A 17,755-nucleotide genomic window follows, 5' to 3' on the forward strand; every position below is an offset into this window, starting at 1 on the left:
TACTTCTTTTAGGTACAGGTTAAATAAATATGGTGACAATGGACAGCCTTGCATAACTCCTTCTTTAATTGCTATTTGATTTCTTTCTATGTTTTTGCAATTCACTATTGCTTGTGTTTCTGAATAGTAATTCTTGATACAATTTAACAGGTATTTGTTGAACCCTCTGTTTTCTAGAATTTTAATGAGTTTGCTTCTGTTTATTGAGTCAAAAGCTTGTTTGAAGTCAATTAAACAACAGTAGTTTTTATTTTTGTCTCTCATAAGATCTGCTAATCTGTTTAATATGAAAATGGCATCTATTGTGCTTCTCTTATTTCTAAATCCCATTTGTTGTTCTTCTTCTTCTTCCATCTGTTCTTCATAGGAATATTTAACTCTGTTTTGGAGAATCTGGATAAATATTTCACAGCAGTGGCTTAGAAGGGTAATAGGTCTATAATTAGTGCAAGATCTAACATCTCCTTTTTTTGTGGATGGGATTGCAACTCTTATTTAACAATCTTTCAAGGTAATTATTGCTATATGTATTCAATACTTTATGTTGATAAATTATGGACATTTAAGGTAAATGGAAAGAAGGTATGTGCAAGGTGTGATCTGAATGCAAACTTGGTGGGTGGCAACGTATTGGCTTATATAGATGATAGCAGTAAGAGTGCCACAAAAAGGATGAGTGCTTGTCTGAAAGCAAAGAAAGATACTGTAAAAAAGCAGTGAAACATTAGTAAAAAAGTTTTGGAAAAGCGAACAAGCAATCTGCTGAATGAAACAATTGATGGAAGTAAGAATGACAAAAGCAATAAAAATATAGTGGAAGTTGAAAAAAAGAGTGCAATTAATGGTAAGTGGCATTGACAGTGAACAAGCATGTGTGATTGGCGATAAAATAGAAAGAGTGAATGACAGCAAAAAAAGTCACAAGATTTGAAAGCCAGTTGGCGAAGATGAGGCAAGAGATGAGATGGATGCAGAGTGAAATGAAGAGAATTATAGATATGTATGGAAGATATGTTTGAAGAGTGAAGAAGACAAAAATGAATTATGTCGGTATGAAAGACCTGTGAGTGGTTGTATGGGGAATCAATTATTAGAAGTGTGGTAAGCAAGAAGATGCACAAAGTTTGTTTTCCTGGAGGTAAAATGGAAGTGGTAATAGGGACATATGACTTGACTGGGAACAAAGAAAACATGAGACTGTATATCAGGAGGTTGTTGAGAAGGGTAAAAGATAACAGTGTGAAAGGAAAGGTAGTCAGTGTGTTGTCCAGGTATGACAGTGATGAGATGAAAGATTGTAAATGATATGTTAGCCAAAATGAGTGTAGTGAAAAGAGTGCAATTTGTTAATGTGAATGAGTTTGAAGGACAATCTGAACTGTATGAGAATGATGAACTACATGCAAATGTTTTTTGTGTGAGTCATCTGGAGAGAAAGCTGCTGGAAGGAAAAGCAGTAAGTGCAGAGAATGAATCTGAACAAGTAAGAAATTATATAAAAGAATGGGAGAATAAGGAAGGAGAAACTGAAGTGGTGCTTATGAATGAACTGGGCAGCATGAGCGTAAAGAATGAGAGAACAAGTGTGCAAGACAAACAGGGAAACGGAGTGACTCAGCGTGGACAAGGCAAACACAGTGTAAGAAAGGCTGATACTCAAAGGGGATGTGGCTGTGTGTGATAAAGAAGAGAATGGGATGACTTGGGAAGTGAGGATTACAGTTGGCTTTGAAGACGATTTTTCTGGGAAGAGTATAGAGAAAAAAAGAAATGGCTTGAAGTTATGGAGAAGTCACATCTAATAAGTGGTATCAGACAAACTTGTTATAGATCTGGGAATAAGCTGTTATGTTTGTATATGAATGCTAGAAGTATCAAAAATAAGGGAAATGGTTGCATTGACTGAATTTGTTCACCTAAAAATTGTTGGAATAAGTGAGACATGGCTGGATGATGATGATGACATCCTGATAGGAATAGATGGAAGGGTACAATGTATTTCATGAAGATAGAAAGGGTAAAAAGGGAGGTGAAATGCTACTGATGATAGAATATGTCCAAACAAGGTAGGGAAATAGTGGTAGTGGTCTTGAGGCAGTATGGTGCGAGATAGAGGTGAATAGAATGAAAGACTTAGATGTTGACAACTGGTATAGACAACTGGTAATGTGGATGGTAGTGACCATGAAATGTATAAGCAAATTAAACAAACAAATAAGAAAAGGGTGATCATTATGGATGATTTTAACTATGGCAATATAGACTGGGATGATAAAATAGTAACCAGAAGTAAAGAAAATGAGTTTCTAGAGGTTCTGAGGGACAACCACCTTGGCAGGATGCAACAGAGCACACAAGGATCGAGGGTCTTGGATATGATCATCTCATCAGAAAATGTTATTATAAATGAGGTGTCAAATCACCTTTCAGCTAGTGAGAGTGATCATGAAGTGATTACCTGAGTGGTTGCCAACAGTGCAAGGACTTCTGTGAGGAAAGGATATATGTGGAACTAAAAGGCTGGTGCTTACGAGAAGTTCAGGAGACAGCTTGCAGGTGGAGCAGGGAATGAGGAGTTGGGTGGAAAGGAGATTAATGCTGCCTGAGTGATATTGAAGATTTTAGATGATGAGCAGTAATAATCAATTCCATGAGGATGACATGGTTATTAAGGGTAGCAAAAGTGCAGTATTAGCAGCAGTTAGCTAATAAAGCCTAGGGAGTTATTTTGATATGTAGCCAGCAAAAACAAGAATGATTATGGAAGGATGACTGATTGAAGAAGGTATAAGAACAACTGCTGTAGAGGATATAGTTGAGATATTTAATGAGCAGTTCATAAAGCAGTGGATGAAGAGGAGGAGAGATTGATTGTAAGTGAGCAAAATATATATGGGGAGATAAAAACTTGGTGTTAATAAGGATGTGGGACATGATGAAATATCGCCACTTGTCGTATGCCTTTTCAGATGTATGAAACTTAAATGCATATACCTGTTTTATTCCCATAATTTCTCAACTGTCTATTGCAAAGTGAAAATCTGAACCTGACCATTCCTGTTTAGCCTGAACCCTGCTTGTTTTTTTTTTACCAAGTTTCGAAAAGAAACTTGGTAAAATAAACAATTTTTCTTAGCCTCTTCTCAAGTATGGTTGCATAAATCTTAGCTGGAATGCGGCTGTTGTAAACCTTTCATTCTTCCACATTTGAGCATTTCTGGTCAAATATCATCTATGCTGCTTTCCCACATTTCAGGTTTTGACAGATTTTTATTTCTTTTACCTCAAGAATTAATATGTACTCTCTTGACTTTTGTTGTAATGAATGTTTCCTGCCACTGTTCTGTCAACATTTAACAGTCTTTCAAAATATTTTCTCTAAACAACTAATGTATCTTTGCCTTCAGTTTTCATGCCATCTTCATCATCTCAAATTCTTTTCAATGGTACTCTTTCTTCCATTGCTAAGCTTTTTTTCAATAGCCTGGAAACTATCCAACTCCTAATACTTATCTTCTATATTCTCACCTAAGTCTTTCCGAGACATCTGTTTAGCTACTTTTACAAAATGCTTTGCTTTCTTATATTTTTCTGTGTACTTTCTTATAGCATTAGCCAATTTACTTGCTAGGAACAATCAATATGCTTTCTTCTTCACTTCTTGCATTGATCATGATTCTGATTTTTCTATCTTTGCAGATAACTTCACCACATGCCTCTCTAGCTGAATCAATGTTTTCTTTACAACAATCAGCAAGTCATCTTCAAGGATTGATTATTGTTTTCAAACTCTATTATTTTTCTTCCAATAGAAGAAATTAGATTTTAACAAGAGGATAGGAGCGACAGTTCATTTGAGGCTATCAGGTGTGAGATAGAGGCCAATAGGACAAAATATATTGTTAGTTGCTGCAATATAACATATGGGAGGAGGGGGTCCACAGGAAGATGCAGATGAAGTGTATCAGCAGATTAGTGCAATGAATGCAATCCGAACAGTTATTATGGGAGACTTCAACTATGGAGACACAGATTGGAGGGAGAAAAGGTAGCATGGCAAGATGGAAGTGGAATTTATATAGTTACTATAGGATAATTACCTGAAACAACATATTATAAGAGGGACTAGGGATTTGAGATACTGGATCTGGTAATAACATCAGAAAATATATTCATAACCAGGTAGACACTCGACCTCCAATCGAGCAGCGTGATCATCAGTTTGTTCTGGGAAGTTACTAAACATATGGAATTCTCTGTCAAGGAAGAGCTCATGTTGAACTATTATCATCATTTATTTATAATTTTACAATTATAAATAGGGAAACCAATCAAAACAATTAAGTAGTCTGTGTACACAAGCTTCTCTGTCATATGCTAATTGATGGATCTCTGATGCAGAGAGAGTTGGGGGAAAACGGGGAGAATATTGCTGATGTATTTCTAATATACATCAGTGATATTCGGGATCTGCCTCTTTTTCTTTTTCCATCTGTAGGGGTGCAGAGGACTAGAGCATCAAAGGGTACAGAGGGTGGATGTCTGAGTTGGTGGCTGAGCCATTTTATTTGGTTTCTTTGAACATTGCTGACTAGAGGATTTCATCTAATATAGTAGAGTTGGGAATGTGGTCTTCACAGGAGGATATTTCTTAGACAAGTAGTTCTAAAGCTATTTATAATATTGGTTGCTGCTTTTGTTGAGATGTTCCAGGTCTAGGAGCCATACAGAAAGATAGACTGGCTAGTGTACTTGTAATGACGAATCTTTGTCTCCTTTGAGATGAGGCTCAACTTCCCTACTTTATTAAGACTTCTGTGGTACTGCAGTGCTTTCTTTTTATGTTGAACTATAAAGCTGGTAATTATAACAGACTTAGGAGCAGTATTTACCTTTCTTGGAGAACTGCAATGACTTGAGATGCTACAAAGAAAGAATGTCAGTAGTCAGGGACATACCTGATTCTCTATCAGTTATGACCAGTATCACTCTTCTCATCTTAGTATCATTAGTAAACAACTGAATATCACTCTTTTGTACATCCTCAAATATCACCAATACGCAAGTTAAACAACAATGCATCAAATACATAAAAATATGTATTTGATGCAAAAAAAATGTTGCATCACTAGCCAGTCTCTGATCCTTGGAATTGTCACTTCCATCACTTTCTAATATCAGTGTCATTCTCTCCTATTCATATCATAAGTTTATTTTAATACCCACAGGAGTTTTATATGTGGAATTGTCAAATGCTTTTCTTTGCAGTCCCAGGCCTAGAGCAGCAATTTACTACACATTCTATCTTGTTTACTTTTATCCCACAATAGATAGCTTCAAATACGCTGCATTCCATGACATTGCTATGCCTTCCTGACAAATCAGTACTTTCACCGGTTGCAATGAAACTAGTGGTTTATCCAAGTTACTCCTCAAAATTAACAGCTTATCTCCCTCTTCATGTTTCTAGCAGCATTAATATATATAAATCTTAATATCCCTTTGAATCCAGGCACCTTTGCATCCTTTAATAAATGCCCTATTCAAAACTGAGACCTGCAAAAAATAAATTCAACACTCTTTAATCATCCACATTCTTACTTGTTTCAAAGAAATATATGATTCCATCATAATATCCGTAGTTTCAGTGATTCTGCACATCAACTTTCTAATGAATACCTTCTCCAGAAACCAGACTAAATTTTTATCTGTATGCCATTCTTCATATATAATCATTTTCTTCATCACATTCCATATGTCTATGAAATGAATACCATTCCTTCATTAGGCCATTTGCAATCACGGGCTTTCTTGATTAATGTTCAAATCTTCAGAGAATGGCTGAAAACAGGGGGAAAACAAGAGGCCATCCCTGGAAGCTGTATAAAGAGGGTGTGAGCAAGAGGGTGAGTAGATTTTTTGAATGGAGTGGTGGATGATTGGAATGCTGCCTGAAAATGTGGAGAGTGCAAAGGCAGTGGATGGATTCAAGTCAAGTTATGATGAGCTCTGTGTTTGAGAGAGAGAGAGAGAGAGTGGGACCTCCCATGAGGAGTCTCTTGACTTCAGGAAGGCCTGACGATGATAATAATAATATTCTTAACTAGGATTAGTTAAGAATATTAAAAAATATCACACGCTTATGTTATGGGAGAAATTCATAAATCACAAGTAATAATCGCATCACCTACCTTTACCAAAATGTAACAAAATTTTAGTATATGCAAGAAAATGATACATCCAATGTAACAATTGTTCTTGTTCACTTGCATGTAGACGATACAAATATTATTATTATTATTTCCCAAGACCTCATGGAGTCAAAGACTCATCTGGGAGAATATACATCATATACTACGGATTTCAAAATTCGGATGATTTTTTTTTTTTATTATTTTAAAGTCGCTGTATGTAATTAGGTAAGTAATATACCTATCACCACCGGAGGGGGAAAAAAAAAAGTTAAATCAGCAAACCAAGACATATATAATATTTATCCCGTGAAATAATATTACGGAACCAACATACAAACCTGCTTTTCTAAGCTTCTTGTTTACACTATATATATATATTCAGAGGAGAGAAAAAAAATCGCCGTTTAAATTACTCGTCGGTATTATATATTAACAAACTACATATTCCATAGAATTTTCTTAGTTCACATTTCAAGTCGTAAGACATTCTTTATTTTTATAATGCATGACATGATGCATACGCAAACATACAAAATGCTTCTGTGAAATTTACATATAAGTATTAAAAATCGAGACAGCGACAAAATACACTTAACATTCCAAAGACTTTGTCAACATGTCTACAGCGCCACCACTAATCAACAATTTATCAATCCTTGATCTTTAACAGAAATTACGACCATCTTCATACATCCAGTAGGCCTCACTAACCTTCAGTGAAAAGAGATTAATTTAATTACAGTAAAGCTATGAGTAGTTGAGAAAGTAAATCAGATCAAGTCTTAGAAATATGAATCCATTTGAAAATAAGAAATAAAGGAAATGCATATAAAGCACAGTAACTTAGAAAAATAAATCATTATCAGGAAAGAAATAACGTTTGTGTGGTGCATGTGTGTTTGCGTTTTCCTCCAATAGTAATCCTACCAGGAGGTAATTTATTTCCTACATGCTCAACTGCATACAATGCATATATTACGTGGAGCTTCCAAGTATTGATTAACATTTATATTTATATTTATGTATTAATATTCATATTTTCATTTATATTTTTACATCTACAGTATATCTACATATTACAACTTTTACATCCGTAGGCCTGTGTAGCTCAGTAGAACTGATGCTTGCGTCCTCTGCGCTTGGTCGCTCGAAGTTAGACTTAAGTTCAAGTCTAGTCGCCGAATGGAGGAACTTTTTCTAAGCCTTTCTTTGACCGGTTCCCGAGTTAGTCGATCTCTGGCACTTGCAAGTGGGTTTTTCCTCCCGGAAACTCGGGTTTTTCGTCCCGTAAACTCAAGAAAATCGATCGAGCACTCACATTATTTTTCAGACAGTAACATATCTTGTTGGTGTTAGGTACCAAGAGATGGCAGCATTTGTTTGCCATCCTCTTCATCAGTGGCTGCTATAATTAGTGATAGAAATGGGCCAGCTATCTCTGATTGGCAACCGGTGGACATTTAACTGCCCATTCAGTCTCCAAAAGCTAGATAGGGTATAAAGGCCTCGCCTACTCCCTATAAGGGAATAAAAGGAATTAGCTGATTTTTTATATATATACATATTTTTACGCTGAGCCTTCATAGCTCAGTCAGTATAGACGAAGCCCAGAAAGATCTGGGTTCGATTCCCATCTGTGATGTGAGGGACCTTTATCTGGTCTCTTTTGACTAAAGGTGAGTTAGCCGATCTCATAAGGAGGTAGGGTTTTTTCACACGGAAACTCGGGGTTTTCGTCCCCCAGAACAGTGCCCATGAACACACGCTTCTACAGACATAGGACACCTCCATGAATAAGGGGTAACCAACCTATTCTGTAGGATTTTGGTTCTGAATACCTACACGGTAAAATGTGTAGGTCTACTCGTGAGTGTAAATTAGGATAGGATAGGATAAGATGGGGATATCTATGCTATATAATTTACATAATATCAGTAATTTATGTTACATTACAATGACTGGAAGTTGATCTCATTGGCAAATTAATTAATTCTGAGTAATACTTTTGGATAAGTCTCTGTTTTAACACTGTCCAATTATCTCCAGAATTGATGACGTGTTGTATTAGGAACAGCCGATTGGAGATCAGTAACTGACAGTAGTAAAGTATTGAAGGTGCAGGTGTCAGCAACAACTGCATGATGGGGATTTCACAATATGGTATCTGTGTAGGTATGATGTTCCATGTCCTGTTAGTAGCATGGTTAAACCAAGAGATAAATTTTTTTAATCATTGAACTTGACAATGATTAAAAAATTTACAGAGGCAACAAAAAGGACTATTTACATAGTATAAGAATATATATTACAGAGAAAACATAAGGACTTTCCTTTTGGTACACAATAGAAAAGTGGCAAAAGATACATCAGTAGTAGAGAGAATTTGTCTTTTTAGTAAGAGTCAGTATTACAGTTCAGTATCACTTTTAGTTATTTTTCAGCTGAAGTGTATTGTCGTCAGCAAAAAAGATTGAATAGGGTACCAGTTGGATTCCACTCCTCTACGAATAAAAAGCATGCACTCCACTCTTTCCAATTTCGCGACGGATCGTGTTTCTTTGTAATAATCAAGTTAAGGTGAAATCTTGCTTTGTAGTTTCCAACGTAGGCTAAGATGAGGGTTTGTTTCGATTTCGTGAATGGCCTGAAGGGATGTTCCTGTAGATCTGAATGCATTCTTGTAATATTATAGGATTTCAGAAGAGATTTTACTTTGATCTTCTGTGATGTTGCAATCTTGAAGTCTAATAGCAGAGATGCAGTTTGCTGCATGTTATTATTTTTCCAAAGAGAAAAAAATATTTTGATGAGCATTTGAAAGATTTATTTGTATGCCGCGATCGAAATAGGGCACCTTTTGCAGATAAATTCTAAGTGTCTTTGCATGATTTGAATGATGTTCAGGGCTTTCTTCTAGGAGATACATGAGCTGTTCTTCAAGTTGTTCGATTCTAATATTCCTCCGTTGATTTCTTCTAGATCTGCGTAAAGGATTTTTTTTTGTGTGTGATTTCAGGTGGGGTCATCCTGTTTTCATTGGTTCTGTATTCCCTTTCAAGTGAGTGAGGTTATTTATTAAAGCCTGTGTTTATTATGTACTCTTGATCTTTCAGGAGGGTGTTATTGAAGATCCAATAGGCATTTCTTGATATGGACACTTCCAAAGATAATGAAAGTTGCAGCTTGATGAAGCAATGATCTGAGATGTAGGAAGGAATGTATTAAATGTTTCTAACTAGAGGAAAAGTGTGTTTGGAAATGTAGTATCTGTCCATTCATGCTTAGTAGAGTGGCCTATTAGTTGCTATGATTGCTGACGCCGATGTGTTGGACTTCTTATCTGGATGTTGATGCTGAAAGACGACAATGAGTTCACTATCGCTTATGAGTGCTTGAGGTTTGTTTATTAATGAGCTACGATGTTCAGCACATTCAATTCTGTCTTTTTCTTGGTCAAGAGTGCACCCAAAAGTCTCCAGCTATTATGACATGTTCTTGGTCAATACTAGAAAGACGGTGTTGAATGAAGTCCAGCATTTGTGAATATCTTGCTGTGGTATGTAGACATTGAACATGCAGGGTATTACAGTTGGGTGCTTTTATGTGAACATACAGCAATCACTTTCAGTTTGTATGGAGATTGATGATGTACACCTAAGCGAACTACTGTTCCATGAGGTTGTTGGGTTGCACAGTGATGTAGGTCATAAGACCACTCTGCCCATATCCTAGATAAATTGGATGAGGAGTTCATGTTTGTTTCTTGCAGAAGTAGGACTTCTGCAAAGTCTATTATGATATTTTTGTACCTGGTCAAGGATTATTCTGTTGCGTAAAGTAGAGGTATATCCTCTTGCATTGAGAACAAAAAGGCTCAACGACATTATGTTTATAAAAGTTTGATTGTAACTTGAATCTAATATTGTTCCTGATATTGTGTTTATAGCTCATTAATTAGTAGATTCGCTTACTCCTCTTAACCTCTGTATTGCTCATTTTATATTTCAGTTTCGAATGTAGTTCTGAAATTGAGATATTAGTTCTGGGATTCTTGTGGTGTATTTAAGGGCTATGGTTAATTTTTTAGTCGGCGAGTTTAGTCGGCGACTAGAGGAAATTTTTCTAAGCCTTTTTTCGAACCGGTTCCAGAGTTAGTCGATCTCTGGCACGGGCAAGCAGGTTTTTCCTCCCGGAAACTCGGGTTTTTCGTCCTGTAAACTCAAGAAAATCGATAGAACCCACATTATTTCAGACATTAAATATATTGTATTAGGGTTAGGGACCACGAGATGGCGGCACATTTGAGCCTCTCTCTTCACTGCGTACTGCTTAATTAGTGATAGCCTTTGGGCCATCTGTCTCTGATTGGGTACTAGTGGAGATTGAACTGCCCACTCAGTCTCCAAAAAGTTAGATAGAGCTAAATGGCCTCTCCTACTCCCGTATACGGGAATAAAAAGGCGTTAGCTGATTTTTTTTTTTTTTTTTTTTAAATTTTTAGGGTAGCCTCGCGCTTTCTGTATGAAGAATGACAGCTGCTTCATGGTTAGGGGACCCTCAGTGTGGGGAAGTTCCCCTCTCAGCTTCTTCCTCTGCTAAATCATCATTTGGAAGTGCAATTTCGTCATCATCTAGGAACTCTGTTCCTCCTTGGCTGCCTGCAGGTGATGCGAGCCCATTTTAAACAGTTTCTTCTATCAGATGAGGTTTTGAATTAGTGGAAGACTAGGTGGTTTCTGGTTGTCGTGTAGGGATTGCTTTTAATTGGTTCATCCTGTTCATCTCTGGTAGAGCCTGTGTAGCTCAGTAGAAGTGGCGTTTACACTCTACAGCGCTTGACTGCACGAAGAAAGGATTTGGTGGTTCAAATCTAGTCGCCGACTAGAGGAAATTTTTCTAAGCCTTTTTTCGACCGGTTCTCGAGTTAGTTGATCTCTGGCATGGGCTAGCGGTCTGTTTTGCTCATTTTATATTTCAGTTTCGAATGTAGTCCTGAAATTGAGATATTAGTTCTGGGATTCTTGTGGTGTATTTAAGGGCTATGGTTAATTTTTTAGGGTAGCCTCGCGCTTTCTGTATGAAGAATGACAGGTGCTTCATGGTTAGGGGACCCTCAGTGTGGGGAAGTTCCCCTCTCAGCTTCTTCCTCTTCTAAGTCATCATCGGTTTTTTCTCGCTGAAACTCGGGTTTTTCGTTCCGTAAACTGAAGAAAATCGACCGTCGAACCCACACTATTTTCAGACATTAAAAATATTGTGTTAAGGTTAGGGACCACGAGATGGCGGCACGAGCTTGCCGCCTTCTTCACTGTGTACCGATGAATCGGTGATAGCCGTGGGCCAGCTATCTCTCTGATTGGGTACCAGTGGAGATTGAACTGCCCACTCAGTCTCCAAAAGATAGATGATGTAAACGGCCCCGCCTACTCCCTATACGGGAAAAAATATGTGTTAGCTGATTTTTTTTTGTTTCATCTCTGTTGGTAGGTTTAATGTTTTTATGCTGTTTACTAAGTGTTGTGTGCTGTGAGACTTCGTTATCAGAGCTTTGGATCTCATTATTCGGTAGGCGCTAAAGAGCGAAGTGAACCCAATCTTTTCCAGTTCGGGATTTTCAAGGCTCTGAAATTCGTGATGGGAAGAGAATTTTTGGTTTACTTTTTCATATGCTTTGATTTTCTTCATGTACGATTTGTTCTGCTCAACTGGTTTGCTATTCTGGGATGGGATATTTGTTGATGAATCATTGGTAATATAGGGACATTGTTTTCTAATGTGACCCTCTTCATGACAGAAGAAGCACTGTAATGAGAAACATAAGTAGAAAGTGTAGGTGATTCCATTTATGTCCGTGTTGATTAATTTGTGCAGGTTGTGTAGTGCGTCATTGTTTGGAAAGTGCATTAATGCCTGTCTTTGAAAGTTTTTGACATGAGCGAATTTAAGCTTTTTCTTGGCTGTAATGTGCGTATTTTCCATGACAGAACGGATAATATGTATCTGATGACGAATTTCAGGAGTGAAAGTTTGATACGTTACTTTTGTCGGGGCCAGTGCTATTGGGGCAGCTTCGAATTGATAATCGCTGTTATCGACACCTTTTTACAGTACCGTCTGTGCCCATGAGATGTGGTTGAATTACACCCGCCCAATACCAGTTGGGCAGGAGGTGTCAGAGATACATTTTGCGGGAACAATTTTGACGATCGCCGTCAGATACTCTTATAGTGGGATGTTTTCTTTATTGGCGAAAATAACAGTTCAATTTTCTCTGAAAATGACGTTGGTAACAGTGGTAATTATTTTTACGTTGATTGGTCTACTTCTGGCTGATGTCGCATTCGTGTGTAAAATCAGTGTTTGGGAGGACGATAGGATATTGACATTAGATTCAACATTAGCATAAGGTTTAGAACTGACTGACCTGTTTTCCGTGTCCATAGCTCCCATGAACTTTGCTCTTCTTTCCTGGTCCGAAGTCTTAGGAGGGGGGGGGTCTCTGCTATGCTGAGTCAGTGGTAGTACAGGAATGTAAAGTTGCCATGGTAGGTAATTCTTCGCCGAAAATAGCCGCAGGTGAGGAGTCCAGCTATTGCAGATGGCGAAGAAGGAATTCGGAATTGAAGATATATAGGAACTCATACAACAAGAAAAGGATACTGTCATAAATCATTTATCATTACACTTATGCGTACACGACTAGTATGAGTGGATAGCTCTCAGATTGGAGAATATATCTATATAAAAAGTAAGTCCTTTGCAGATAAACGTATAAAAGGCGGAAGAAGGTAGGAGCGATATGAACGTACGTGCAACAATATGGCCACCCAGAGGATAAGAGAGTGAGAAAGATACAGATGGCATGTATTTTCAACTGGATTCTGCTTCTTATACTTGACAAGAATTCTTTTCATGTTGATCCGTTTTTGATGTCTTCCACTCCTCTTACCACAAGTTTAGATTTATTTCTTTTGGAAGTGTTTTTATAGCAGATTTCGAGTACTTTTGGTAACATGTTTCTAACCGTGCATTTATGGCCACTTCTTTAGCCAGCTGATCCACTCTCACTTGTTTCCTGTTACCCAAGTATGTGCCTTCACCAAGTAGAACTTGATTTCCCATCCTTCTAGGGTAAAATTCGAAATCAGATTTATTATCTGTTTATTAAGGTTATCATGGATGTGAAGTGCATATTAAAATTGTAATACCATTGATATGACATTGAAATATATGATGGATATGAAGTATCCATCATATATTTCAATATTATGAAGATGCGTATTTGATCCATAATGGCCGATAAGGTGATTAAACTATATGGTTGTTCTGATATTTTATGCCACCTATAGTGCTTCTATTGTCACTGCAAGTATTGCTGATATGTATTTGTAGGATGATTTGAATAGGCTGGAATTATGGGCATGGGAAAATGAATGCTAGTTCAACGTCAGCAAATGCAAAGTCATGCACTTTGCATAATTAGATATCCAATGTCGTATTATATTGGTGGGATTATGCTTGAAGAAACTGATGAGACTAGGAATCTTAGAGTATTAGTAGATAGGATGGTGAAGTTCAGGGGCCATGTAGCTAAGATTGCAAATACAACTCAAAAGGTAATTGCAATGCTGAAACGATCGTTCACATGTAAAGATAAGGATGTCATTGTGGCTCTTCACAAGGCCTTGATAAGACCTCACTTGGACTATTGTGCGCAGATCTGATCTCCTGATTTCCGTTGCGATTCTTATATATTGGAGATAGTGCAAAAGAGTGTGTTAAAAATGATATCAGGATTATGGAATACTGATTATGAAGACTCCCCATGTTGTGGCAGGTAGTAGAATACCCCAACCGCACTCCAGGGTTATAGCTAGGTCCCCTTTGGGAGTTGTGCGAAGTTCTAATCACCCCTCTGTGTAAGAATTATCTGATTACCGAAATTGCAAATCTGGATGAACAAATGCTACTGGCAACAGACATGACTTGCGATACCCCAGAAGACGGTTATCTAGCCTGGTCTGACGTGGATACTTGGAGAAGAATGATGGAATCCGAAATGAAGGAGGCAAGATGGGCGAATTGGACAGAAGCAAGAGCACCTGTGAAGGACAGTGGCAGATGGAAAACCAGTATTGCAGCCTTATGTGCCAGTAGGCACGGAAAGACTTGATGATGATGATTATGAAGCCAGATTGAGAATTTGTAGATTGCAGAGATTAGCAAACAGGTAAAAGAGGGCTGATGTGATTGAGACTTACAAGCTTCTGAAAAGGTCATACAGGATTGCAACTGATGAAATTTTTCAATTTATGGAGGGTGGGGAAAGGACAAGAGGACATCCTTGTAAGCTGAGAATGACTACAGCTAAGAAGGGATGAGAGCCAGATTTTTCTCTCACAGGGTGGTGCTTGACTGGAATGGATTGAGATGAAGTGCAAGCAGTGAAAATGAATTCAAGAATAAGTATGATATCTGATATACGTAGTATGTGGCCTCCCTCGATAATTCCCTGACTCCCTGGAGATCTCTCTTAATAATAATAATAATAATAATAATAATAATAATTTTTTTTCACGTTTAAACATTTTATTATGTCGCAGATAAATTACATACATAGATACAGTAATAAGAGCCTGTGTAGCTCAGTGTATGTGGCGTTTGCACACCATCGCGCTAGGCCGCACGAAGGAAGTCTTGGTTTCGAGTCTAGTCGGCGACTAGAGGATATTTTTCTAAGCCTTTTTTCGACCGGTTCCCGAGTTAGTCGATCTCTGGCACGGGCAAGCAGGTTTTTCCTCCCGGAAACTCGGGTTTTTCGTCCTGTAAACTCAAGAAAAATTGACCGTAGAACCCACATTATTTCAGACATTAAATATATTGTGTTAGGGTTAGAGACCACGAGATGGCGGCACATTTGAGCCGTCTCTCTTCACTGCGTACCGCTTAATTAGTGATAGCCTTGGGCCATCTGTCTCTGATTGGGTACCAGTGGAGATTGAACTGCCCACTCAGTCTCCAAAAGTTAGATAGGGCTAAATGGCCTCGCCTACTCCCGTATATACGGGAATAATAAGGCGTTAGCTGATTTTTTTTTTTTTTTAGATACAGTAATAATTATAATACATTACAATTGTGAATAATAGATACTTGCAAGTTAATAATATTTTTAAATAATAATAATTTTTTTTCTGTATAATGCATTAAAATATTTCTTTGGGAGGCATTTCTAATTTCTTCCTCGAAGCTTAGCGGAGCTTATCTGAGGAAGATAATAGATGATAGATGACGGTGGTTTCATGGTTATGTGGTTTCTATAGAAACCAGTAGGTAGTTTCTATACTGGTCGCAAGCTAGGTGTTGATTTTACTATTTGTTGGTACATGCTTGGAAGACTACAACTGCTATTACAGTTTAACTTTTTTTTTCTTTTTTTTGCAAGTAAGGCTGGATTTAGACATGGTGTGTTTGTTTTTGTGTTCTTGTAGTGATAGGTTTTGAGAGGGGGTTTGTCATAGGTTGTGTGTGGGGGGGAGTGTGCGTGCGTGCGTGCGTGTGGGGGAGAGAGAAAAACAGGAATTGCTCTAATTTTCATTCTCGCTATAATATTTATATAGCGCCTGTTTCAGCTCTCTGAAGATGCTGTGGGCAAATTCTGAATCTCACGCAGCAGATCGAAAATGGTTACGAGAAGCTTGTGACTGGAGCAGCTGTTATTGATCTTTCAGCGGCATATGACACTGTTAATCACAAGAAACTGTTGGTCAAGCTGTACCAAATAACGAAAAATTTTCACCTCTTGAATGTAGTTAAAATCATGCTCCAGAATCGACGATTGTACGTAACTTTGCAAGGAAAGAAGAGCAGATGGAGAAATCAGTAAAGGAGAAAAACAGATATCAGAAGGATTGTTTATCTCAAGGCAGCGTATTGGCCCCGATGCTCTACAATATTTATACTAACGATCAACCAACCCACCCACAAGTGAGGAGGTTTATCTCTGCCGATGACACAGCTATATTCAGTCAAGCAAGGAATTTTGAAGAAGTTGAGAAGAGGTTGACAGAAGCCTTAGAAATTTTCTCCAATTACTATGAGACCAATTGCCTGAAGCCTAACCCAAACAAGACTCAGGATTGTGCTTTCCAGATTGTTAACCAGATAAACATTGTCTGGAGAGGAAAACGCCTCGAACACTGCAGCAACCCCAAATATCTTGGAGTTAAGCTGGATCGTACCTTGTCGTATAAGGTAGATTGCCAGTAACTAAAAGGCAAAATTTATGCAAGAAATAACATCATATGAAGAATTACTGGCACGACATGCGGAGCTCAACCAGAGGTACTTCACTCAATGGCTTTGGCATTGTGTTTTGCTGCAGGGGAGTATGCTGCCCCAGTGTGGGAAGCATCTTCCCATGTGAAACACGTGGATATGGCTTTAAATGATACCATTAGGATCATAACCGGATGCCTAAGACCAACCCTAGTCAACAAGCCCTATCCCTTAGCAGACATAGCGCCACCAGGCATAAGACATCAAGTTGCCGGTGAGATGGAGAAAAAAAAAAACAGATGAAGGATGAAAGACATCCAATGCATGACCATATTATCACGGCTTCTCGACTCAAATCGAGGCATAGTTTTATGCAAAGAACTAAGCCATTGATCCACAGACCTGAGGAGCGACGCCTTGTTCTATGGAGGGAATCGGTTCAACTTCAAGAAGCCCCCATAATTAAGGAAGTGTTAACCAAGGGATATCACCTACTCCTGTAGCACCTGGAGGACTTAGAACCGTCTATGAGTGGGAATGTCCAGATGCAGAAGTAATCTGATGAAATGAGGTTATGTAGAGGATGACAGCTGTGACGTCCAAACTAACGAACATCTTTTATGTTGCCCAGATCTAATCGATGTGTGCTTCATGGATAACATTCTGATGGTCAATGACAAGGCGATACAAGCCGCTGTTTTTTGGATGGAGAGGATAAGATTGGTGCTCAGGAATCGGAAAGTAAAGTAAGTAAGCTATCTGTATGTTTCTAGGTTTCTGTCGTCGAACGGCAGTTTGTTTATCATATCAGGTACGTAGAAGTTTCGGGTGGCCTTGCCGTTGTGAATGTTGTACTTATATGTTATGTAGTTTGTTGACTGTGGTCTTGTTATTTGATATGTTGTTCTAGTTACTCTATAGGTTGGGCTGTAGTAATGTTTTAACATGACTGTGTAGTGGCATAAGTGTTTCACCTTAAATATTTTGTGTTTTGTCCGTGCTTCCTGCATAAGTATAGGTTGTTCCCAGAATATCAGTTTTACAATTTTATTTTTGCAACCATTGTAACCTGCTAAATTTGTAGTCTGTGCAGAATGCATATGATGTGATTGCATATCTTAAAATGTTTTCACATAATGCTTTATAGATTAGTATTTTTATGTGGGTTGGGGCAATGTCTTTTAATCTGTATAGTTTGCTTGCTATTATCCTAAGCTTGGTATGTAGGTAGTTTCTATGGCTATTTCAACTTTAATCAGCATTGAAATGGTGTCCGAGATAGCGTA

At 37.9% G+C, this 17,755-nt stretch overlaps 1 protein-coding gene across 1 annotated transcript in view; it reads right to left on the reverse strand.

The window, feature by feature from the left end:
* NFAT (nuclear factor of activated T cells 3) overlaps nucleotides 1-6,756 on the reverse strand; it is a 317,259-nt gene extending 310,503 nt beyond the window's left edge. The window contains exon 1 of the mRNA XM_090396732.1: nucleotides 6,533-6,756. The gene's annotated coding sequence lies outside the window, so the exon portion shown is untranslated. The remainder of the gene's footprint in view (nucleotides 1-6,532) is intronic.
* Between the last annotated feature and the right edge of the window lie 10,999 nt (nucleotides 6,757-17,755).

The sequence above is a fragment of the Typopeltis vanoorti genome, chromosome 1, assembly GCF_054136105.1.
Source record: "Typopeltis vanoorti isolate ZY-2024b chromosome 1, IOZ_Tvanoo_1.0, whole genome shotgun sequence".
Lineage (NCBI taxonomy): Eukaryota > Metazoa > Arthropoda > Arachnida > Uropygi > Thelyphonidae > Typopeltis > Typopeltis vanoorti.